Source organism: Balaenoptera borealis, assembly GCF_965194805.1.
Source record: "Balaenoptera borealis genome assembly, chromosome: 16".
Lineage (NCBI taxonomy): Eukaryota > Metazoa > Chordata > Mammalia > Artiodactyla > Balaenopteridae > Balaenoptera > Balaenoptera borealis.
In genome coordinates this window covers 9525393-9551837 of record NC_138872.1, presented here as the reverse complement: position 1 = coordinate 9551837, position 26445 = coordinate 9525393, and the positions used below count along the sequence as shown (strand labels likewise).

The 26445-nt window shown below is 40.2% G+C and overlaps 1 long non-coding RNA gene across 1 annotated transcript; it reads left to right on the top strand.

Annotated features, from left to right (window-relative positions):
- The first annotated feature begins 824 nt into the window (after positions 1-824).
- LOC309614421 lies at positions 825-24314 on the top strand. The gene is made up of 2 exons (XR_014236167.1): positions 825-10910; positions 11267-24314. It is a non-coding gene; the product is annotated as an uncharacterized lncRNA (long non-coding RNA).
- The last annotated feature ends 2131 nt before the right edge of the window (positions 24315-26445 follow it).

The following is a 26445-nucleotide window of genomic DNA, read 5'->3' as shown; positions in this document are numbered from 1 at the left end:
TTTCCATCTGTAAAATGGGCAGAACGTTACCTATGGAGTTGCTCAGTGAGGTAATAAATTTAAATGCCTAGAAATTCTGATTACCATTATTACACAGTTTTCTATGAAGGATAAGAGAACAGATTTGAGGATGTATTTTAATTACATAGCAGGATGTTTTTTGTGTTTTTTTATTTGACCCTTTTTTCTTCAGGTCGTGAGGACAGGGCATAAGGAACAACAGTGATTACTGATACACTATCTGTTTCAACTCCCAAAAGGTTATTTCCAAAAATAAATGATCTGAGGTTTTTAAGAGGTGGCGGTAGGGGACAGCTGAAGAACTCCTGAACCTTTAAGGAGGTCCAGGTGGACTCGATTTCTCAGTAGAAATAAAGGGACTTCCTTCCTCAGAGGAAAAGAGACACCAAGTGATAAACCAAGCACCCTCTTTGAAAATTTCCCTGTATATTTGTCCCTAGAGGAGTGTGCCTCAGGGAGATTTATTGTTCGAAGCTTTTAGCCTCAAGCTTAATTTTAAAAGTATGTATTTCCCTAGAAACAGAGCAGCTCCATTTAGAAGTCACAGGTGCCCCCAAGCTGTGCTCGGAAGTTTACCTCAAGTTTCATTTAATACCAGTCTCAGACCTGGAGGAGAATTATTTATTTCATCATTTGGAAAAGGGATTATGCTTCTTCCACTTCCCATTTCAGTCCCTGCCGTCTTGTGGATGGGGACACATACCCTGAGAGATGAAATATGAGCAGGAGTAAAGCCAGAGCCCTACTGATATGTAAAAATACTTAAGTCAGGGACATCACCTTCCTGGCAACTTGATCCATCCTACTTTTATAGTGAGTGTTAGTTGGAGTTTCCCCAGGAGCCAACTCTGAGATGAGGATTGGAGTTTAGTAGTTTATGTGGCGGTGAAGCCAAGAAACATTGGTAGGGGAGTAAAAAGGTGAGACCAGGGTGGGAACGTGTGTCACCAAGGGAGTTACCACTCTGGACACCGGCAACGTACTCCTGCTGGGGAACCAGCAGAGGCAGTAGAACACACACCTCTGAGCTGTCCACCCCAGGGGTGAGGGAGCTGGGGTGTCTATACACCAGTTTCTATCAGTCATTCGCTGAAGCCTGCCTCAGGGGGTGTTGATTCTCCGGCACTTTGGGCCTCCCATATTGCAGACGGGGTAGACTTGGAGGTCAGAGAAAGCCCTCAGTTACAAAAGACATCAGGCCGGTGTGGCTTGAAGTGGCAAAGGCTGAGCAGGTTGGGGTTGGCACCAATGATAATGACTCAGTGCTCTCAGTGGGTTGAGTCTTGGACTCCCAGTTTGTTTTAAGTCTGTTTAGGCCCTGTGCTTGGTGCTGAGGTGACACAGATGATTACGATCAAGTCTGGCCTGTAGGATGCTTACAGTTTAGTGAGGTAATTGAGGGAGACAGGCACGTAACAAATAATTTTTAGTCAGTGAGATTAGTATTATATTATGATATACCTAATAACATGTGTATCATTTGTGCCAGGCTATATGCTAAGCACTTACCTAGATTAATTTATTTGATCCTCCCAGGAACCCTGCAAAGTGGGTGCTTTTATTATCTATTTTAGAGATGAAGAGACAAATTTCAAGGTTTTCATCCAGCCTGGGGAAGAGCCAGAATTTGAACACAGGCTGTCTGGTTTCAGAACCCCATCCTTATCTGCTACACTATATATATCAGAGTTTCTCAACTTTGTCAGTGTTGACATTCTGAGCTGGATAATTCTTTGACTTGGAACTGTCCTGAGCATTTTAGGATGTTTAGCAACATCCCTGGCCTCTACCTCCTGGAAGCCAGTAGCACCCTCCATTCCTCTGTCCCCACCTTCTGAGTGGTGACAACCAAAAGACTCTCCAGATATTGCCAAATGTGCATTGCAAATGTCCCCAGTTGAGAACCGCTGGTGTCTACTGTTCAGCAAACAGTATTTCTTAGGAAGTGTTCCTAGAAAGCAGATGAAAATTCTCTCTTCGTTATTGTTTAATCTTCCTTCCTACAAAATAAGAACAGAAGTAGTATTTTGGAGATGGTCGCATCTGTAAATCAATAGCAAAATATCTTTCAGTGCAGAGAAAATGGAAGTAGGAATCAAGTTATTGAAAAGTAAGGTTTTTTTGTGCATTTGAGTTGTGCACTAGGCATTCTTGCCCCTGGCACTCTGTTTCATGACCTTTGAACAGGCTGTTTCCATGGTCATTTATTTTAAATGTTGTCTTGCAACTTGATTGAGAAATTAGTGAGAAGACCATTAGGTGAGAACGGACAGTGAGTTCTTATGGAGCCGTCTGTTTTATTATTTTCCATTTTTCTCCTTGGGCTGTTTTACTCGTGCTTTTTTAGAGGTCTGCTTTGAGCCCACCTCACCCGAGTAAATGAATCCCTCTTCTTTCTGTCACAAGCCAGGAGATTCCAAGCTTTATTTTTCAAATCCTTCAAACCTAATTTTATCCATATGACTTCTTAGAGCAGGTCAAGTTAGAAAACTGATCCTTGAGATTTTGGGGCATTTTGTGTGAGGACAATAGTCATAACTTTGGCATTAACGTGTCCTTATTCATCTCCCTTCTTTCTTCTGACAAAAAACTGTCTTTAATTCAGTCTCTTCCAAATTTGGCTTTGTAGCTAATCTATATGATCAGAGAAGCTTCATTTTAGTGTTGGAAGCCTGAAGAACTCACTTTTTCAATTGTTTGTAAAAGTATAATCCCATGATGTTGAAACATTCTTTATAACAAAGCATTTTCTTGTGCCTTTGGATAACTTATTGAACAGTACTTTGTTAATCTGCTTACACTTCTCGATGACCGATGCTTTTGATGGTCCCTACCACTGCTTATGAAATAAATAATCACCTTGATGATTTAAATCAGTTTGTGTGCTTTTTGTGAGAGGTGAAATGCTACCATGGTCCAGAGTGTAGGCTCTGGAGTCAGACAGAACTGGATTTGAATCCAGGCTCCACCACTGCTAGCTTTGTGAGATTGTCCAAGTGTGGCAGGCAGGCTAATGGATCCCCCAAAGATGCTGGTGTCCTAATCCCTGAAACCTGTGAATATGTTACCTTACCTGGCAAAAGGGACTTTGTAGATATGATTAAGTTCTTGAGGTGGAATATCCTGGTTTATCTGGGTGGGCCCAGTATCATCACAAGAAGGGGATCAGAGTCAGAGAGAGAGATTGGAAGATGCTATGCTGTTGACTTTGAAGATGTAGGAAGAGGCCACAAGCCAAGGAATGCAAGCAGACTCTAGAAGCTGGAAAAGGTAAGGATACGAGTTCTCCCTTAGAGCCTTCCAAAGGAATGCAACCCTGCTAACACCTTGATTCTAGCCCAGTAGGACCCATTTTGGACTTCTGACTTCCAGAACTGTAAGATAATGAATTTGTGTTGTTTTAAGCCACTAGGTTTGTATTAATTTGTTACAGCAATAATAGGAGACTAGTATAGCAAGCAACCTAATCTCTCTAAACCATTGTTTGGTCATGTACAAAGTTGAATAATCACTATTTATCCCATTGGGCTATTGTGAGGTATACATGAAAGTTGTGCTTGGCCCTGGGCCTGGAGTAGAGTTCATGCTTAAAGATACAGAATTAGTCCTGGGCTTTTGGTTTTGCCATGTAGTAGCATCTCCATCATCCTGCCTACTATTAAACTTCCAAAATACCCATCTGTGATGATCAATTTTATGTGTCAACTTGGCTAGGCTATGGTGCCCAGATTTTGGTCAAATTCTAGTCTAGATATTGCTGTGAATTCCTAGCATCTATATTTGTGGATGTGATTACAGTTTACAATCAGATGACTTTAAGTAAAGCAGATTACCGTCCGTAATGTGGGTGGTCCTCATCCAATCAGTCAAAGGCCTTAAAAGGAAAGTCTGAGGTTTCCAGGGGAAGAAGCTATTCTGTCTCAAGACTGTAACATTGAAACCCTGCCTGGGTTTTCCACCTGCTGGCATGCCCTGCAGATTTAGACTACAGACTGCACATCAACTCTTACCTGAATTTCCTGCCAGACTGCCCTACACATTTTTTGGAATTCTCAGCCCCAACAATCGTGTGAGCAAACTTCTTAAAATAAATCTCTCTCTTTCTCTTTCTTTATATCCCATTGGTTCTGTTTCTCTGAAGAACCCTAATATACCATCCAAACTAAATGCAGCCCACCAAAAAGATTTAAGAGCTCGAAAAGGAAGAGGTAGTACTGACAAGTACATGATATTAAACTGTCTTTCTCTTTTTTGCATTTCCTCATTGACATTTAAAGGGGCTGCACCTCAGTTATTTCCTTTCCTTCACCTTTAAACCAAAAGTGTATAATTAGGATTATGGTAATACAGAATCACTTAAGACAAAATATCACAGCGAAAGAATTGGGATGGTTCTGTGATAACCTTTGTAATGAGGTTTGAACTTGAACTTAAAGTAGAGTTGATATTCAACAAGGATGATTGGCATTGCCACACCAGTTTGTATATATGTCCTTTCCTAAGCCCCTCTGAATGTCCCTACCCTATCCTTGCCACCTAAGCCCCTATCCTAAGACTCCCTAGTAGTCAAGCAGCTAAAGGGTTAATGCTTGCACGGGAGTGCCTGTTCTCATTGGTTGGTGCTGGTGCTGTATAGGTTATTGATTATTTTGGTGTTGCTGCTGCCTAAAAGTAATAGTTAATGGACAAAATTCAATGAAGAATTGTCCAATCGTTCAAGTTATACATGTCTATAAATGTGTAATTTCAACATATGTTGTCATTTTAAAGAAAAAATAGGTGAAAATCTTCATATTTCACTCCTTTTCTCAGGGAAGATTTTAAATCTTCATTTTCAAGCCATTCTTTTTAGGATTAATGTACTATGTCTCTTGTTTACTTTTTTCTTTAACAGACAGGAAATCAGTTTAACTATTTTTAATTGGACAAAGATTTCCTTCTGTGAAGATGTCTCACTGTCATACTTGCTGATTCACATATAATTATCCTGTATAAATTATTTTTTTATCGGCCTTGGAAGAAAAGACTAACTCATTCAAACTGCTGGAATTTCTTCCCCCTATTTCATAGAGAAAGTCATTTGCCAAACACAAGGATTTGATCAATAAACAACTTGCAATCCCTAGGAGGCCTGTAAAGGGATTTGGATTGTCAAACATTAACTCAGGATTTGTTCTGGTAGTTGTTAAAAATTACATAAACATAAGTTTTTTGTTTTGTTTTTTTAAACTTCAATCAACCAAAGAGTCAGTAATGGAGAGAAGATTTGGCCCTGTTATTGATTAGTTGCTATAGACGCTCTTCCAAAGAAAGTTAATCAACAAGGTGTTGACAATATCAGCAATGTCTTGCATCTCTCTTGGAAATTGTTGCTTACAATTGTAGAGTTGTTTTACACCACTCCTTCCTGCCAGGAAACAATAGAGGTAAGCTTGTTTGCACCACACCAAATTTTCTAGGAGCCTGTGGCTCATTCCTGTCTCCAAACTTAAGTGCCACGGTGCTGGAAGGCAGGACTGCTAGGCCAGGAAAGGGAAGGTATTCACTGAAACATATTCTAAACTCTTAGTTTGGAACTCTTCCTAATGGTAAAGATCATGTCAGTCTGTCTTGTTAACCCAAATTCCCAGCACCTAACACAGTATTGGCCCAGAGTACTCTGTAAAGATAGAAGATTTCAATATATGCCAAGGTTGTATTCTAGAAAAATATGCAGGGAGTGATTTGGTCTCTCCTATACGACCAAGTTACATGACAGGAAAATGCTGTTTATAGTAAAGAAAAAAATTATCAATGGGAATTATTTAGTCCTTGATAGAGGCTGAGGGTACATAAGCAGAAAACATGAGGATTATTTTCAGGGGAATTTAATGGAAGATGAAAAAACATGAGCCACAATCCCAGATAGTGAACATATAATACATCAAATCTATGAATACTGCCCTATACATGTTAACTAATAATTAGATAAATTATATAAATCATAATAAAAATAAAAGATGCTATATAATCATTACTCCTGTAAAAGGTGAACTCTGGACTCCTGAATGTGGAAGATCATAGGAGCCCTTAAGCTCTAACTTTAAAGGAAACTCCCAGAAGGAGGATGTGATGCAGGTGGAGAGGGAAGAGTGGACGGAAGCTCACAGCCAGCTCTCTCAAGTCCGTGTCGGCATTTGGGAGACTAGATGCAGAAGGACAGAGAGCCGTTGCAATCCGCGGGAGGCCTGAGTTTCTGTTGCCTGATGATTATTCTTCTGTTAGTAAGGAAGGGATAAAGTATGGACTGCATTCCATTATGAATCTTGACTTTTGGTGTTTTGAGTCACAATGCCTTTGCTCTCTTCTAGCCAAAGATATCACTTACCAAAAATGTGAAATATAGCGTATAGTGAAATATATCCCTAAAAAGTTTATTCTATATGTACAAAAATGATAAGCAAGCGATGTTTAGTGTGATTTTCCAGTATCGCATCCATTAACAAGGAAATAATCATATTCCAATTCATCCTCACAACCCCACCATCTTGAAGATTCCCCTTAATTTTATTTCTGATACAGTTTTTTTTTTAATACTAGAAGCTTTTTATTTTTTATTTTTTTAAATTTTTATTGGAGTATAGTTGATTTTCTGGTAGAATTTTTGAAAGTTGGCTTATTCTCTTACTCCTCTTCTTATTTTCAATAGCATTCCCCCTCTGTCATTCTTCAGGTTTTCAGTGTCACATGCATGTTTTCAAACATGATAATTAGTTAATTAACTATTAATCCTCCCATCCTTCCACGCCTGAGAGTGAAGCCTCCTTAAACGTTGTGCTCCAAACGCCTCACCCCCCTCACCCTAATCCAGGCCCTGGTTTATGTTGTGCCAGCCACAGGAAGGAAGAGTGAGAGCTACTTAATAGAATAAGTAAAGACACGACACAACTTTTTATTATAATAAAGTGGTAGTTCTATTTTTAGTTTTTTAAGGAACCTCTATACTGTTCTCTATAGTGGCTGTATCAATTTACATTCCCACCAACAGTGCAAGAGGGTTCCCTTTTCTCCAAACCCTCTCCAGCATTTATTATTTGTAGACTTTTTGATGATGGCCATTCTGACCGGTGTGAGGTGATACCCCATTGTAGTTTTGATTTGTATTTCTCTAATGATTAGTGATGTTGAGCATCCTTTCATGTGTTTGTTGCCAATCTGTATATTTTCTTTGGAGAAATGTCTATTTAGGTCTTCTGCCCATTTTTGGATTGGGTTGTTTGTTTTTTATATACTGACCTGCATGAGCTGCTTGTATATCTTGGAGATTAATCCTTTGTCAGTTGCTTTGTTTGCAAAAATTTTCTCCCATTCTGAGGGTTGTCTTTTTGTCTTGTGGTTTTTTTTTTTTTTTTTTTTGGTTCTTTTAATTTTTATTATTTTCATATTAAGAATATCAAAACCTTGAATTCTAGTGATGGATAATCTGGTTAAAAAAAGAAAAATTATGACTATATATACATCTTCCATTTGGAAATAAATTAAATATCAGAAATATTATTAACTAGAAATTGACACCAAGTCTAGAATGAGCATACGGTTAGAATATTCTTTTTTTTTTTATTTTATTTTACTTATTTTTTTGTACAGTAGGTTCTTTTTTGTTTTGAATTTTATTTATTTTTTTATACAGCAGGTTCTTATTAGTCATCCATTTTATACACATCAGTGTATACATGTCCATCCCAGTCTCCCAATTCATCCCACCACCACCCTCCCCCCGCCCCCGCCACTTTCCCCCCTTGGTGTCCATACGTTTGTTCTCTACATCTGTGTCTCTATTTCTGCCCTCCAAACCAGTTCATCTGTACCATTTTTCTAGGTTCCACATATATGCATTAATATACGATATTTGTTTTTCTCTTTCTGACTTACTTCATTCTGTATGACAGTCTCTAGATCCATCCACATCTCTACAAATGATCCAGTTTCGTTCCTTTTTATGGCTGAGTAATATTCTATTGTATATATGTACCACATCTTCTTTATCCATTTGTCTGTCAATGGGCATTTAGGTTGCTTCCATGACCTGGCTATTGTAAATAATGCTGCAGTGAACGTTGGAGTGCATGTGTCTTTTTGAATTATGGTTTTCTCTGGGTATATGCCCAGTAGTGGGATTGCTGGGTCATATGGTAATTCTATTTTTAGTTTTTTAAGGAACCTCCATACTGTTCTCCATAGTGGCTGTATCAATTTACATTCCCACCAACAGTGCAAGAGGGTTCCCTTTTCTCCACACTGAGGGTTGTCTTTTCGTCTTGTTTATAGTTTCCTTTGCTGTGCAAAAGCTTTTAAGTTTCATTAGGTCCCATTTGTTTATTTTTGTTTTTATTTCCTTTTCCCTAGGGTCAAAAAGGATCTTGCTGTGATTTATGTCATAGAGTGTTCTGCCTATGTTTTCCTCTAAGAGTTTTATAGTGTTTGGCCTTGCATTTAGGTCTTTAATCCATTTTGAATTTATTTTTGTGTATGGTGTTAGGGAGTGTTCTAATTTCATTCTTTTACACGTAGCTGTCCAGTTTTCCCAGCACCACTTACTGAAGAGGCTGTCTTTTCTCCATTGTATATTCTTGCCTCCTTTATCAAAGATAAGTTGACCATATGTGCGTGGGTTTATCTCTGGGCTTTCTATCCTGTTCCATTGATCTATATTTCTGTTTTTGTGCCAGTATAGAACACCCATACGACCCAGCAATCCCACTACTGGGCATATACCCGGAGAAAAGCATAATTCAAAAAGAGTCACGTACCACAGTATTCATTGCAGCACTATTTACAATAGCCAGGGCATCAACCTAAGTGGATGCAACCTAAGTGTCCATCGACAGACGAATGGATAAAGATGTGGCACATATATACAATGGAATATTACTCAGCAATAAAAAGAAACGAAATTGAGTTATTTGTAGTGAGGTGGATGGACCTAGAGTCTGTCATACAGAGTGAAGTAAGTCAGAAAGAGAAAAACAAATACCGTATGCTAACACATATATACGGAATCTTAAAAAAAAAAAAATGGTTCTGAAGAACCTAGGGGCAGGACAAGAATAAAGACGCAGACGTAGCGAATGGACTTGAGGACATGGGGAGGGGGAAGTGTAAGCTGGGACGAAGTGAGAGAGTGGCATGGACATATATACACTACCAAATGTAAAATAGGTAAGTAGTGGGAAGCAGCCGCAAGGCACAGGGAAATCAGCTCAGTGCTTTGTGTCCACCTAGAGGGGTGGGATGAGAAGGGTGGGAGAAGATGCAAGAGGGAGACTATATGGGGATGTATGTATATGTATAGCTGATTCACTTTGTGATACAGCAGAAACTAACACACCATTGTAAAGCAATTATACTCCAATAAAGATGTTAAAAAATAATAATAAAATGGAAAGATAAGTATTTTAACCAGATGGGTCCCTATTTCCAGAGATAAAATATTAACACTTTGTATTAAAAAATTAAAAACAATTTAAATTTTCTCTCTGTGTGGGCAAGGACTCTCTAAACTTAAAAAAAAATGATTGAAATCATAAAGGAAACATCAACAATTTAAATAAAATTTCTATACTTTAAAAAGTAACACAAAGCATACTATTAAAAGGCATAGCTTAAACATGGATATATATGTGCAATATATGTGGCACAAAAGATGTAAATATATTTGCTATTGAAAAGTTCATGCAAACCAGTTCTTAAAAACTAAGACCTATGGGGAAGAATGGGCAAAAAATCAAATACTTCACTCACAAAAGAGGAGATACAAAGGGCTAATGAACATTTGAAAATGTTCAACCCTAATAAGAAAGAAATTCATATTAAAACAAGATATCTTTCTACCTATCCTATAAACAAATATAAATTTTTAAAAAGTACTCATTGCTGGGGAAAGTATGGTGAATCTGCCCAAGGAGGACCAGGTATGGACAATTTCTATTTCTCACCATGTCTCCAAGATGGAAATACTGTTTTCTTTTATCTCTCTCCTGATTCAGTCCCTGTGGGGACTAGTTTACCAATTTTAATTTATAGACCTTCATGTTAAATTTATCTTTGGGGTATCTTTGCCCTTTCTTGCCATTGTGCCTGGGTCGAGGCCACCAAGTCCTACCCTGACAGTTCTAACTTTGACTCTTAAGAAGAGGAGCTTCCTGGTTCTTTATGCAAACTTGTCTACTTTCTCCCTGGAACTCTGCCTACAAGTGACAAATTTGTCCCAGTTTCCCTGGGACTTTCCCAGTTTTAGCACTGAAAGTTCCTGAGAAAAACCCCTCAGTCCTGGGCAAACTGGGACAACTGGTCACTCTACTGCCATGTGAAATTAAACAACAAAAAAAATCCTGTTGCATTATTTCCTTGCTGTATTAGTTTTCTAGGGCTGCTGTAACAAAGTACAGTCAGCCCTCTCTATCCACAGTTCTGCATCTGCAGATTCAACCAACTGTGGGTTGAAATTCAGAAGTGAATCTCCTGGATATGGAAGGCCAACTGTACTCTACCATTTTATATAAGGGACTTGAGCATCTGTGGATTTTGGTATCCATGGGGTCCTGGAACCAATCCCCTGCTGATACCGAGGGATGAATGTATCATGAGTTGGGTAGCTTAAAACAACAGAAATTAATGCTATCATAGACCTGGAGGCTGTGAGTGTGAAATCAAGGTGTTGGCAGGGCCGTGCTCTCTCTGATGGCTCTACGGAGGATCCTTCCTTGCCTTTTCAAGCTTCTGATGATGGCCGGCAATCCATGGTGTTCCTTGGTTGAGTAGATGCATCAATCCAATCTTTGTCTCTGTCATGACATGACCATTTTCCCCCCTTGTGTCTTCACATAGTCTTCCCTCTGTGCTGTGTGTGTGTCTAAATCTCCCTTTTTTTTTTTTTAATTGAAATCATATCAAGCATCTTTTCTTTTTTTTTACATTTTATTTATTATTTATTTATTATTTATTTTTGGCTGTGTTGGGTCTTCGTTTCTGTGCGAGGGCTTTCTCTAGTTGTGGCAACTGGGGGTCACTCTTCATCGCAATGCGCGGGCCTCTCACTATCGCGGCCTGTCTTGTTGCGGAGCACAAGCTCCAGACGCGCAGGCTCAGTAGTTGTGGCTCACGGGCCCAGCCGCTCTGCGGCATGTGGGATCCTCCCAGATCAGGGCTCGAACCCACGTCCCCTGCATTGGCAGGCAGACTCCCAACCACTGCACCACCAGGGAAGCCCTAAATCTCCCTTTTTAATAAGAACACCAGTCACATTAAATTAGAGCTCATTTAAATGACCTGATATTAAGTTGGTTAAATCTGCAAAAACCCTTTTTCCAAATGAGGTCAGGTTCTGAGGTACTGAGGGTTAGGACTTCAAGGTACCATTTTTAGGGGGGAGGGGGCACAATTTAACACATAACACTCAGTTTTGTGTTCTTTGGTTCTTGTACAATAAGCTCTTTAGTATAAATCATGGAAGATGGTAAGTGCAGGGTTGAAACATTTGTACTTCATCCAGTAGGCATCAATGAGTCACTCATGGCTTCTGAACAAAGGGGTGACATGCCTTAAGTGTCATTTTAATAACATTAATGTAGAAATAGTGTACATGATGAATTGACTTATGATGGAAGCTGGTTATTAGGACCATGAGAAATCCTCTGGGCCTGGTGCCCAGCCACATCACTGACTTTTGCTAAGATCAGCCTTCACATACCTTCTCACACCAGGAAAGCCATGTAAGACCAAGGCAGTGTACAGACATCCCCTCCAGGGGTCAGAGTCAGGTCCTCATCGTGCTGCTGCTAAGCAACCTTGTTCTGCCCACGCTTTTGTGAAAGACTCCCTTATCAAATGATAGGTAAGACTTCTACTTCCTACCTATTTCTTCATATTCAAGCCATAGGCTTAAGTCTCCCTATCTGAGTGTCAGTATTCCCTTCTCCCCCACAGCCCATTCCCATATGTACGTCCAGCCACACTTCAGCCTAGACCCTGTCTGATTGCAAGTTTGGACATAATTTCTGCTTGCTTTTCTTGGTCTTTGAGACTAATTATATTCTCCTCTTTTGACTTTGATCTTGGCATCTTTCTTTGATTTCAAGATTAAAACTCCTAGTAATGATCTGAAGGTAGTGGTGGTGGGTCGGGGTTAGCACCCACTTGCCACGGTTGTTGGCCTCAGTATGACCTTAGCTACTCTGCCCTGCCAACATGACTCTGAGTTTTAGACTCTGTGAAGGAGCTTCATTCCCTGGCTCCTTGAGAAAGATCAGTCAGGAAGCTCTTAGAGTATGACAGTGGGGTGGTTGAAAATACCCAATACCTAAGCTCCTTCCACACCCCATTTCTTAGAGAATCTGCCCTGTTTATGGCTTAGAAGATTTAGCCCTAGAAGCCTTGCTCTCTGACTCCAGCTGGTTGGACAAGAAGTGGGCATCCAAACAAATTGGCCAGATCAGATAGTTTCTCTCCCCAAATTTAGAATGATACAGACACTGGATTAGTTAACTGATGTGGATCCCAAACTGGAGATTCTCACAAAGTCAGGGTCCTAAGCTGACATTTTGGAATATCTTTGATGAACTACCTGTAAGGGTGTTGAACATAGGAGTCCATCTTCTGAGAATGAAGAATGATATATCCATTCATTTGACAAATACTGATTCAGAACAAATATTGATTGAGAAGTCCCAGCCTCTGTGGTTCTCGGCTTTGGAGATGTGAGAGTGAAATGGCCTCATCTCCTGGAATTTGCTTTATGGAGGTGAGGGAGAGACAATAAGCAAATAACACTGCTAGAATTTACGTTATAGAGTTAAGAGTTATGGAGGAAGAAAAGCAGACTAAGGATACAGAGACTAATGGGGGGAGGGTTGCTCTTTTGGATACGATAGCCACAGAAGTCCCCTCTGAAAATGTCCTATTTCAGCAGAGACTTGAATGAAGTGAAGGAGTAAGCCACGTGGATATCTGGAGAAAGAACACTGTAGGAAGAGGAGAAGCTCAAGAGCTGTGAGGTGTGAGTGTATTCGGAGTGGCAAGAAGGCTTTTGTGGTTAGAGAAGACAGAGAGGGAGAAAGTGGCAAGATAAGGTCAGAGAACAGATGAGGTGTGTTTTGGGATCATGGTATGAACTTGAGATTTTATTCTAAGCATGATGGAAAACCACGGAATAACATGACCAGATTTATATTTTAAAGGAATCACTCTTACTGCTACGTGGAGGACAAATGATAGTGGGGGAGAAATGAAAGAGAAGGAAGTGCAGGAGGAGAGAAGAAAGTGATTGACTGCTTGCGTATCCTATAAGTCCTGGAAGTCCTTCCTCTGTTTCCTTTGGGCTGAGAAATTTTTCTGCCTACTTAAGACACACTTCTTCACTTGGTCCAGCTGAGTTGGATTTCTATTTCTTGCAATCTAATTTCCCCCCTGATTAGGACAGAGCTCCCAAGAGCCTGAATTATGGTGAAAGTAATGCGTAAGGGGAGGAACGGGTGGCTATCAAACATACCATATGTATACATTTATAGAACTTAATCATGTATTATTTTTAACTGTAGGTGGTGAAAATATAATTCAATTTATGGAAAGATCATTTTACAGCAGTAGTTCTCAACTGAAGATGATTCTGTCCTCTAGGGAACATTTGGCAGTATCTGGAGATATTTTTGATTGTGTTTGGAGTAGTGCTACTGGCATCTAGTGGGTAGAGGTCAGGGATGCTGCTAAACATCTTACCGTCCACAGGACAGCCCTCCCACAGCAAAAAAATTTCCAGCCCCAAATATCAGCAGTGCTGAGGTTGAGAAACACTGCTATAGAGAGTACTGTGGAAGCAAACATATTGTGCACAGTCACAAGCTTGATTTTTCAGGAGGGCTTCCTGAACCTTTAAGATATCTCCTCTGAGTTGAAGGAACAAGAAAGGATAATGATAGTTATACTTACCAATTTCGATATACAGCTCTCTGAGGTGAATCAGCTCATGTGGTCCCCCCTCTCTGGCCCACGTACCTATCTTGACAGGGATCTACCTTGTTAGAGAATCCATTTCCCAGACAGAGGAGGGGGACTTGCCCAGATGCAGATAATACATTTTGAGAATGGACATCTTGCAAATGCACCATTTTCTAGTTCTTAACCCTTGTTCTTGCTATAGTTTTGCAGATAAGCATCACATATTGCCGGATTACCATTAATGGTTTTTACAGAAGATGTGTGCCAATACAATACAATCAGATTCATGCCCAATATTTATCATTAATCTTCACAAATGAGTGGAAGAAAAACTCCTTCCAAGACTAACTAACTTAACAATTTTTCCTTTCTGCCACATCAAAGCCTTAATGTCTTTGCAAGCGCAATTCAGTAAATAAATGTCTGTTCAATGGAATTGCAAATCAGTCCATTTTGATTCTTGATGAAGAAGGGGGGGACTGGTGATTTCAGGCTACGACTCACCATATAACTACTGCAGAGGGGAGGGGGCGAGGGTGGCCAGGATGCCTCCTTTCCTGTCCTAGTTCTTTGCTGTAGTGGTTCAGTCACCTGTATTTTATCTGTTCACTTGGGAGAAGACTGGTGTTGTCTCGCTACCTTTACAAGTCCTCTTGGAAGGGGAGGGTGCTATCATCTGGACATATTTCTAGGTGATAAATTTAACAAAGCCTTTTAATGTGGTGTTATCATCATTCCTTTCCTGCTTATCTCTGAATTATAGTCATGTATCCAACAAATATTTACTGAGCACCTACTACACCCCAGACACTCTTCTGGTACTTGGGATACAACAGACCACAAAATAGGCAAAACTTCCTGACCTCCTGGAGTTTGCAGTCTAACTAGTGAGGCAGACAACAAACCAGACGCTTGGCTAAAATATTTGTGTTTGAGAGAGTGATATGCTAAGAAGAAAGTGAAGGAGGGAAGAAAGTAGGGTAGCGTGTTTGGGAAGAGGATTGTAATTTCAGACAGGTTGACTAGGGGGCGCTGCACTGAGACGTGCCGTTTAAGGAAAGACCAGAAGGAAGTGAGGAATAAGTTCTGAGGTTGCTTGAGGAAAGCAAATTCCAGAAGAACGGAACAACACATGTGAGTGCTCTGGGAAGGAACCACGGCTGGCGTTTCAGAAACTGTGTATCTGATTGACGTGCCTGGAGTACATGAAGGTGAGACAGGTCATGGGGTGCCCAGTCATTCAAGTGTCTTAGGTCATGTGGGAATGTTGGCTTTTATGAACAAGTGACACGAATGCCAGCAGAAGATTCTGATTAGAGGGGTGCCTCAGTGTGATTTGTGTTCTAACGGGATTATTCTGGCTGCTGTGAGGTTAACATCCTGTAGGGAACAGGCAAATTTGTTATAATTCAGGGGAGAGAGATTGCTGGCTTGGTCTGGGGAGGTAGCAATGGATGCGGTTGTTTCCTGACAATATTTCTTCCATTGTCTGCCTACTCTTGTTTTTCCATTTCTAGCAATAGTTACTGATTCACGATTATCACTGACATTTCCTGCACTTTCATGATTTTCTTGAGCCCTGTCTGTTCCCCAGTTTCATTATTATCAAGCAGCTTGGCTGTGATGGACTGCTGATCTTCATCTTCATATTGATTAATTTCATTTTCACATGTATCACCCTCATCTCCAACATCGTCAGCAGAGTTTTCACATGATGAGTCATTTGCGAACGACAGATTTTCATTATAGGAGTCAACTTCGAGGTGGCATGTGTTGGACTAGACTCAGGTGAAATATTTGCTCAGTTCTGCTTAGTGCTCTCTCTCATGAAATGGGGTTTGATGGGTGTTTTTTGAGTCCAACCACTGTCAAAATAATAAAGCTGTTTTCTCTTACTTATTTGCTGATCAGCTAAGAATTGTGTTATTGTTTTACATGCAAAATGTAATTCCAGCAGTCACTCCTTGAAAACGAAATGATAAATGTGTTACATTTTGATTATATGACATGCCCATTATGGACCAAGGACTTTGGTCTCCTGAGCCTGGGTTCTAGAGTGGGTGGGGAGGAGGAACCTCACTCCAGCTAGCCCTGAATTGGCTATCTCAGGTCTCTTGTTTATGGCCTGGGTTGCAAATTCAGTTATCTCCCTGGGCCAGGCGGCTGAGGTAAGTGGGTGAATCAGGCAGGTGTAAGAGAACAGAGTGGCAATTCCCTGGTGGTCCAGTACTTAGGACTTGGCACTTTCGCTGCTGTGGCACTGGGTTCAATCCCTGGTTGGGGAACTAAGATCCCGCAAGCTGCAGGGTATGGCCAAAAAACAAAAACAAACAAACAAAACACAAAAAAACACACCACACACACATAAAACAGAGAGTGAAGGGGACAGTGCCAAGCTGGAATCTACAGTGATGAACCAAAGCCAGCATAATTTGCTTGTCCCATCAGAGTGTGGTCCCAGCATTGACAGATTTCCTTAAGAGAAACAGGAAATTTGGGTTATTTGGACATTCTTATTTTTAATTTCTTTTCACTTTCTGAGCAACAAAATAGGTCTTTGCACTAGATCAAATCCAAGTTCTCTATTTACGAGAACACCTTTGCACTTCCTGTATTTATTATGCTGCCCTTACTTCTTCCCATCGATGGTGACCATGCAGGATTCGGTAGAATTGAGGCTTGTCATAACTAACAGTACGGAATCTTACTCAGGGAAGGTTTACTAACCTACCCATTTTTGAACATTTGGCCTCTGAGTGGACTGAACGTTGAACCCTGGCCTGAAAAAGCCTTTCAGGTCTTGGTTCTGTGTGACACTGTCCACCAGCTCGTAGATGGTGTTAGTAGAATTTGAACTCAGGCCTTGGACCAAATCCTGTGCTCTTTCCATTGCACTCCCCAAGGTCACCAGGTGAGGAAACCTTGTAAGCAGAAAAGACATGAGTCTAGACTGGGGCCCTAGAGTGACCAATGTTGAGTTACTGTCTTTCAGTTTAGGTAATTTATTTAGCCTCTAAATTCTACTGCCCCATCTATATAACTACTAATACTACTATTAATGTGCTATTAAAAATAATGGGTTAATAATGAGATAATTATAAGGGCTGTTTTGGTGATTAAATGCCCTTATGTGTACAAAGTGTGTAGGGCAGGGCCAGGCCTAAAATTAGTGCCCACAAGTTCATATGTTGTCCTTAATGATCACTCATCTCATGTGAGAAACACAGCCCAGTGTCTGTCTGCACTGAGAGCGTCATGGATACAATCTGCCTCTACTCTTAGACTCTATGACAGGGAATATTTGCCCCCGGTTTTTCTCACTAGTGAGACCTGCAGGTGAAACTGACTCAAAGATTTGAAGACTTATGGTCTTTTCTTTAAGATTTAGTAAAAATAATCCAGCTGACTCAGGCCTGGAGCATCACCTGGCTTATAAGGAGCCTCCTTTTTGGATCATCTTTTCTTGGCCACATGGAAATTGCCACTATAGGATTCAGAAGACAGAACACAGGCTCTAGATGAAATCCAATCTGACGGAAGTCTCAGCCCCACAGCTAGCCTGTTCTGCAACCAGGGCCCAGGCACAGTGAGTGGCCTCTGAGACGTATGCTCCGGTAAACTCAGAAAAATGTCTTGACCTGTTCCTCTCTTTCTCCTCACCAGCATTACATTTTATTTTAATTTGTAAATTTTGAAATCTTCTCTTTCTCCTCACCAGCATTACATTTTATTTTAATTTGTAAATTTTGAAAAACACCTTAATTGTTGCTGGTTAGTATAGTTATGTTAGTGAAACACAGATCTAGGAAAAGGGAATCCAGAATTTCAGAAGTGAAAATTGACTTCATAAAAAGTACACCACCAGCTTTAAGACCAGGAAAATGCTCCAAAGTACATACTTTAGTGTGTAAGCATTACCTTGAGACATTTTAAAATGCAGATTCTGACTCAGCAGGTCTAGTGTGAGGCCTGGGATTCTGCTTTTCTTACAGGCTCCCAGGTGATGCCGCTGCTGCTGGTCGGTGGACCACACTTTGAGTAGCGAGGCCTTATAAAAGTGCCACATTCACCTCCTTCTCCTACTCATGTTTCTTTTCATCCTCAAATTATACCGATTTTCCTTCAAGCAGTAATGTTCAGAATGAATGAGAGATCATGTTGTATTCAATATATTTATATTTCTGTTTTATTTAAAAGTGACCACATTTTCTGATGGGTGTGTTAATTAACCCAAGGAGGGGAATCCTTCTACAATGTATATGTACATCATATAGCCACATGGTTCACTTTAAATATCTCAGTTTTGTCAATTCTACCTCAATAAAGCTGGGTAAAAAGTGACCACATCTCAGCTATATTATGAGTTAAAAAGGCTTTCTGTGAGAGGAAGAGTGGTTTTCTCTGGTGCCAAACCACCACCGAGAACACTGTTTTCATGTTTAAAGACCTAAATGACCGACATAAATAATAGTGATAATGATGGTGATAATATAATGATGATGGTGATGGTAATGTTTATTGAGCATATTCTTTGTCAAGCACCATGTTAGCATTTAATTTAGTGTATCTCTTTGATTATTCATGATTACCATATCTGTTGGGAGCTATAAGATTGATCTGAACATTATAACATGATAAACTGAAGGTCAGAATGTCTAAGGAACCAGTCCAGGGTCATGTCATAGAGCAGATACATAGCAGAGGCAGGATTTAACCAAGGCCTGGGTCCTTCAGAGTTTATGATCCTGTAGAATTTGGGAGCATGCCAGCCATGCAGGCTGGGTATAATGTGTGCTGAATGAAAATGACAGAGGGAAGAGCTTTGAGGGTAATAGTCTTTTCTTATTGCTGGGTTTTCCCAGAGAGTGTCCAGTCAAAAGATCCTCCAGAATAGTGGGACAGGAATGTGGGAACCAGAAGTGACCACAATAGGATGTAGCACATGAAGCTCAGCCTCAGCTAGGAAGGAGGCAGAGCTGTTGAGAGAAGGTCCTAAAAGATATGGATGAATCAAAAGGAAAACATGTAAGGTGATATTTCCTTATTTTGAATCTTGCAAAAGACGCAAAATGCTACTCAAATGTAGCCTGATTTTTGGAGTTCTCCTATGCTGAGTAAAACAGGGATTGAACAGAAAATCTGGTCAAACTCTGCTGAAGATTTGGCCACTTGAATGGGCTTCCAGATAGTAGCTCATGAGTAGTGTCAGGTCTAGAGTGCAGGCAATATGAGTCCAGGGGATCCCAAGGGCAGGGAATTCAGAGAGGTGGCAAAAGGCCCCCTACCAACCAGGTACTGAAGAAACTTGAGGCTCTGACACCCACCACCGTCAGCAGTATAGGGAAGTGGTAGAGAGGGTGGGCTCTGGAGCTAGACTCAACTATTAACTAGCTGGGACCTTGGGCTCTTTTGAGATTCAAACACCTCCTTTGCAAAGTGATATAATGGTGCCTTACTTACAGAGCTGTTCTGAGGATTAAAAGAGAGATTATTTGATTATTGATTTTCTCCCTTCTTAGACAACAGATTCTAGTAGACTAGAGACAATCCCTAATTTTGTTCACTCTGGTATTCCCAGACCTATTGGTTCTTAATACAAAGAAGAGATGAAAAATATTTCTTGAATGAATGAACAGATAAAGACCTAGCCCATAAAAACATTTAGTACAGGCCTGGCATAGAGTAGGAATTCAGTAGATCTTTGCTAATATAAATATGAACTTTCACACTCAAGGAGGACTTGGCTCAGTAGAGTTTGGATTTAAAACCGAGAGGTTCAGCTCCTGAGTTCATATTCTTGATCACTATCTATCACTGATGTTCATTTAAGACTGATTTTTCCTTGAGACATATGTTCTTGTCATGAGACCTCCAGGGTGGGAAGACTTGCCTCTGAACTCATACCTCTTTGGACTGATCTCTGTTCTAGAGAGAGAGAGAACTATCTCAGCAGGGGCCTGATATATCTGTGGGATTGGAAGAGATCTTGTGGGCTGAGCAGGAATTATACTTTTTAATAATCTTGAATAACCCAAGCAGAGTTAAGATTTATTAATATTAAATTATGGCTCTTGTTCCATCAGAACAGCTGTATTCTTAATTATTCAGTGGAAAGATGATACGTAAAGAAATCAAAAGAAGGGGAGTATTTAGCAACTTTGATCATAAAAAAACAAAAAATTGAATTACATTGATTTTTACTTAAAATAACAGTGGATGAAAGCTGAAAGATGGAGCTTTAGGAAATATTTATATTTTTCCTTTGTAATATTTGTCTTCTTTAACTTCTTAATAATAAACATTCATTATGTTCTGATGAGAAAATGTATTATTATAAAGAACCCTCCCAGCATGGTGATACTAGAAAAATCTTGGTTATTGACTCCAATCACAGCTTGTAAGTCTGAATAGTCAGGAGGCTTTTTTCTTCTTCTTTGAGGGGAATCCCTCCATCTGACTTTGGATCCAGTCTCTCCTAGCTTTCAGAGACATCAATCTATGCGTTACCTCCTTTCTCATCTCATTTCCCTCTATCCATTCCCTCTCATCAGCATTTTAACTTGGCTAAAGTTTCTGCCATCTTAAAAATATTTCTCTTGGTTCTATGCTGCCTATGTCACCCTATTTTTCACGCAAAGTGAATATTATTATGTTCTATTAAATGTTTGTTATTTTACAATATCTGCTTTTTTCATAAATGGATTTAACTCATTTATATTTATTTATTGAATATTTATATACCAGTGTATTATATCTCTTACTTACTGCATGTGTTTTTTTCCTTTTTCCAAACTTTGACTTTCATTAGTGGATTGAATTTACTTGGTTTCATTTTTTCTTTAGTGTAGTTTCACAGTTATATATCTTATTTACCTTTTTCTGATGTTTATCTTTAAATCTTAACTCATACATATGAAGGTATATTTTTTCCAGCCACATCTTGAGTTAATTGGTGTTTATGTCTTCCCTCTGAACAAGAGAAAAACTTTAGCATGGTTTACTCTGTCCTCCAGCCCTACCTCTTAACCTTCCATGTAAATGATGTTTTGGGGATTTCAGTTCCAAATTCTTATTAAAAATATTTAGGTAACTCATTAATTGTTAAAATTGACCTTATGTTTTATTGTTACTTGTTTCCCCTCTCCTTGTATGTCACCTTCCTCTAGCATAGATTCTTTGGTAATTTTCCTGTGGTACATCTTCAAGACAATCAAAGGGACCCTGTGGATGGTATAAAGTTTCTGATTTCTTACATGTTAGAAAACATTTGAGTGCTAGTTTACTTAGGTACAAGTTTCTAAGTTTGTAATCTTTTCCTTCTAGATGCACTGTCTTCTAGACTACGATGTTGTCAATGAAAACTAATGACAATCAGAATTTTAACCTTTTTAGGTAAAACTACTTGAGCTGTATATTTTCAAATTACTATTTTTTGTCTTTTTTTCTGAAATTTCACCATAATGTATATAGGGGCGAGTCTTTTATTATTATTTGTTTTTATCTTGCTTGATGTTCCAAAGGCCCATTTAACTTAAAGGTATTTTTCTTTCTTCAGCTCTAGGAGATTATTATTATTTTTTTTATAATTTCCTTCTCTCTTTCTAGAATTTCTTCTTGAGGAACAATATGAAATTCTGGATTTACATTCTGCAGTCTCTGCCTCTGTGGTCACATTGTCTTCTCTTCTTCTGTCGATGTGTCAAATCTCCCTTTGCCTTTCTCCTGTAAGGACCCTTGTGATGCATTTAGGGAACACCAGGATAATCCCAGATAATTTCCCCATCTAAAGATCCTTCATTTAACTGTATTTGCAAAGAACATTTTTTTCCATATAAGGTAACATGTACAGGTTCCAGGGACTGGGACCTAATATCTTTAAGGGCCATTATTCAGTGTATTCAGGGCCCCTTTGCTCCTGACTGTGGCCCGTGAGGCTAGAGTTCTGTTGCTGCTCCAGCTGTCACAGAAGCTGTCGCATCCGTCTTATTCAGCCTCCCTCTGTCTTCTCACTGTCGCCACCCTTTCCCCTCTTCCCAGCCCTTGCTCTTCCTTTCAGCCCTTCCAACTCTCCCCACACGAGCCTTTTTCCTTTTCCATTTGTCTTCCTCATTCTTTTTCCACTTCTCGCTTCTTCCCTTACACCATTTCCTCCTTCTCAAGGTTTCCTACAGTCTAACATCTCCACAGCTCCAATCAAATCTTCTCACTATCAGGAATTCTTCCACATTTCTGGTTTAAGGACATTATCTTATCTACTTGCTTTCTAATATCATGATTCATTTAATTGCAAAAAACAAACAAAACCAAATCAATTTCTGGAATTTCATAAAGTTTTTGGAGGGAGGAAGATATACTTTACCATCTTAATCCCTGAAATACCTCTTTATCAACCATACTTCTCTAGACTGTGAGCTCCCAGTAGCAAAACCTCTGTTTTATTTGTTTTTATTTACTTAATGCCCAGCACATGGTGATGCTCTTACTTGTTTATTAAATGAATGTCATTATGGATTTGGTAAAATGAATCGTGTATGGTTGTTTTCACTGATTATGCAAACTGATATGACTGCCATTTCCCATGCCCAAAGAGGGTTCTCAGAAACCCATTGATTGTTTGGATAATAATTTGAAGACAACACTCAAGTTTCTATTAGTCCTAGTGGGTTGAACTTGAGAATGCCGTTTTCCCTTTCTCAGAAGAGCAGATTGGGGGTAGGTAGCAGCTTTGTGGCTTTTTGGTATACAGCTGTTCACTTTCAAAACTTAATTTAAAACAATAAAAAATGTACCTTGAAATCATTTTTGTCTCCCTATTTATTTAGTATGATTTATTCTAAATGCATTTCATATCACCATAATGTATCAGAGCTCCACCACCACCTGTTATTTTGTAGGGGAAATAAACAAGACCTCTCTCATCAGATGAGTTAATTACACTGACATATTCACTCCTCCCCAGAGATATCATAAACTAAAATGCTGCAAGCCTTTAATTCAAACAAGCAGGCTAGAAACAAGAGCTATGCAGTGGTACCTTTTCTTTGGAAGAATCAAAAGCTCAATACAAACTTGATCTTGGAGGGCAAGATAGCTTGAATTTATCAAATGGAGTTCCATCTGGAGTCACATAACAAATCTGTAGATGAGTTGAGCTTGAACCCATTTCTCGATGTTCTGGCATTGTCTTTCAACCTCAGGGCTTCTGAGTATCATGTGGTCATTTTCTGTACCTGCTTCATCCTGTAATGTCTCCGTCCTCTCAGGCATCTGCCTGGCGATGGCTGTGCACACAGAAGAGCGTTTGCACCGGGCAGAGCATTGTGAAGTCTCACTTCAGCCACTGTGCAGGGAGGCACCTGCCACCAGCAGTGGTCACAGTGGCGCTCGTCTCTCAGGGAACTTAGGTGGACGTGTGCGGGGGAGGCTGCTGGGGTGCCTTAGGTCAGATTCCCCAGAAGCAGAGCCTGAGATGAGAGTCACGCGCAAGGGGATTTACTGAGCATGTACTCCCAGAAGGACTGTGTGAGGAGATGGGGGAAGCAGCGGAGGGAAGGGGAAGCAAGCAGGCAAGGTGTGAACTCAGGCAAATCTCAGCCTCAGCCTCATCCTGTGGGGAGCTCTGGGGTACAAATTACACCTCAGATCTTCTCCCAACTGGTGGCGAAGAATTGGATCTTTAGACTCCTCCTCCAGTTGGCCGCTGGCTGAGAGCCAGTTGGGAGGGGCATAAACGCCCAGGAACTTCTGGTTCTCTTTCATGTGGCAAAGCAGCCCCCATAGCCTGTGGCAGCCCCCTAAAAAATTCACAGTTACAGGCGAAGCTCACAGAAAGTCGAGGTGGAGGCAGGGCACAGAGAGACTGTACGTAAAAGGGGTTCAGGGGGGTGTGAGAAGAGCACAGACAGCGTCTGCTGCCTTGGGTTAGGAGTACGGGGAGTTTGATGTCTGCGGGCTGGGAAGCGGGGAGGAGGATGCCCCTCTCGTTCATGTATCCGTGCATCAGGCTGTGTGCATTAGGCACTCCAGACACGGTGCCTGTGGCCTGTGCACCGTTTCAGGGCCTCTAAAATATTTGAGGCCTAGAAAAACTTAGAAGTCAATTTAACATGTACAGAAAAAATTAAAGTTAATTAATTTATTAATTCAACAAATATTTATTAAGCATGTACTAGGTTCTATTATGTTCTGGATGCTGGGATTATTACAGTGAAAAAATACAAAAATACCTGCCTTTGTGATGAAAGTAGAAAGACAATAAATAAAATAAATAAGATATAGAGAATCTTATGTTCATAAGTCCCATAAAGAAAATGAGGCGGGAAGTGGGGGAGCAGGTGGCCCACATGATGGCCCAGGTTGGGGAGGGACAGGTAACTGTAATTTTAAATGGAGAGGTCAGGGAAGGCTTCAGACAGAAGGTGACATTTGAGCAGAGGCCTGAAGGAGGTGGAGGGATTTGCTGTGAAGTTTCATGAGGGAAGGGTATTTACAGGGAAGGAAAAGCAAATGCAAAGATCCTAAGGTGGGAGGATGCCTCATGTGGAGAAAAACAAGGAGCCTAGGGTAGCTGAGAGTGTTTGATAGGGAGAGCAATAGGAAATAAGGTCAGAGAGGAGCATGGGGCTAGACAGTGTCAGGCTGGGAGATAGCTGAAAGGATGCTGACTTTGTTTAATTTATCAGTCATAAAATCTTCACTATTTTCTAAAAAAATGTATGACTTGATTCTCTCACTTCCCTACAATCCCTGCTACTGTTAGGGTGTAGGACAAGCCTATGTAACAGAGACCTCAAAATAAACTCTAACAAAATAGTAGTTTACTTCTCTCACATGCAACAGTGTGAGAGTATGTGGGTGGTTCAGGGAGAGGGGCAAGATGATGTCATCCAGGGGCCCAGGTTCCTTCCATCTCATTGCTCTGCCAGCCGCTGAAGCATTGTCCTTGTCTGTATCATTGACCTTGATTAACCAGTTCCAGCTCATAGCAAGAAGAAATGAGGATAAAATAAATCAAGTCACTTCTGCCTAAGGAGCGGGATGTGGAAGTTCACACATGTCATGCCTGCTCAAACACAGTTGACCAGACTTAAAAATATGGCCATAGTTAGGAGTACAGAAAAACCTCCAGCAAGGTGACTCTGTGTCTTCTAAAACTTAGGGGGTGGGGCGTGGGATTCTATTATGAAAATGAAAAATTGGAGAATGGATCCTGGGGACAATTAGCATTCTCTGCCATACGTAATGATTGCTGGGAACTTATGGCCCAAAGCAAATCAAATAAGTGACTTAGAGCTAAATACGGATCTTTATCAAAATTCTTTCCCTTCATTTTTTAACACAATAAATTATATTTAAAATGGAATAGAAGTAGGGCCACTTGCTGCACAATTCCAGGAATCTCCATTCAGATGTGGCATTGTGCAATATAGCAGCCCTGGGAGTGACTGTATTCTAATATACTTGAGGTAACTTAGGATGGTGACCCCTAAAATAAGTGTGCCCAGAGTTACAAAGTCTTAAAACAGCCCTGATCACTTTGGTCACATAGCATTGCAGGTCTACAAGTCAAATGTCAGCGCACCCTAGGAAAAGTGGTGTTTGCAAACTGAACTCTTGGGAGGTGGACTGATAAATCCACAAACCAATTTATTCATTTACAGCAGGCAACATAGCCAGCACAATAACTCAACCAGTCTCTTTCCCGGTATTGACTTACCTGAGAAAACAAATTAATTATCAGAAGGTTGCTCTGCTAAGTATGGAATTAGAAATAAAGGAAATTGGATGGTCTTAAGGGATTGCTCTTACAGGCTTGGATAAGTCCTGATAAATTGCCTTTAAAGAAAAAGGAATGTACTGCTCGCTGAGAATCTGGCTCAGCCCTAAGCAACTTCTCCTTGAACTCTGATGTTGACCCAAGTTTATCATCCCAGGCTTTTAGTTCAAACTTGTTATTATTATATTACCTGTTTTTTTAAAAAAAACCTAAATTATATTTTACATCAGTGCAATTTTAAATGAGCTGTGTTCTGGCTGTTTCTAGGAAGGTAACTTCATCTCATGGATAAATGGTAATCTTTCATCAGAGATAATTTCCTCTTTTTGATCTTTCTCTTTATTCTTCAGTCTGTCTCACTTTATGTCCTTCTCCCCCCCCTCTTTTCCCCTTATAACTATAGCATGTGTCTCAGAAAGCTGGGAATAATATGCAGCTAAAACCACATCCTTTCTTTCATCATAGTGGTTAGGAGCCCACACTCTGGCCGAATCCCACTCCTTCCTCTTCGTGGCTGTATGGTCCTAAGCAAGCTCACCTTGCATGTCTTCTTATTTGTAAAATGGGGATAATAATAACACTCATGTCATAGAGGTCTTGTGGTGATTGAGTGTGTGGGGCCAGTTTAAAATAGCAGTGGTCTGAGAACTCCTAAGGGTCCCAGAGACGTAGGGTCC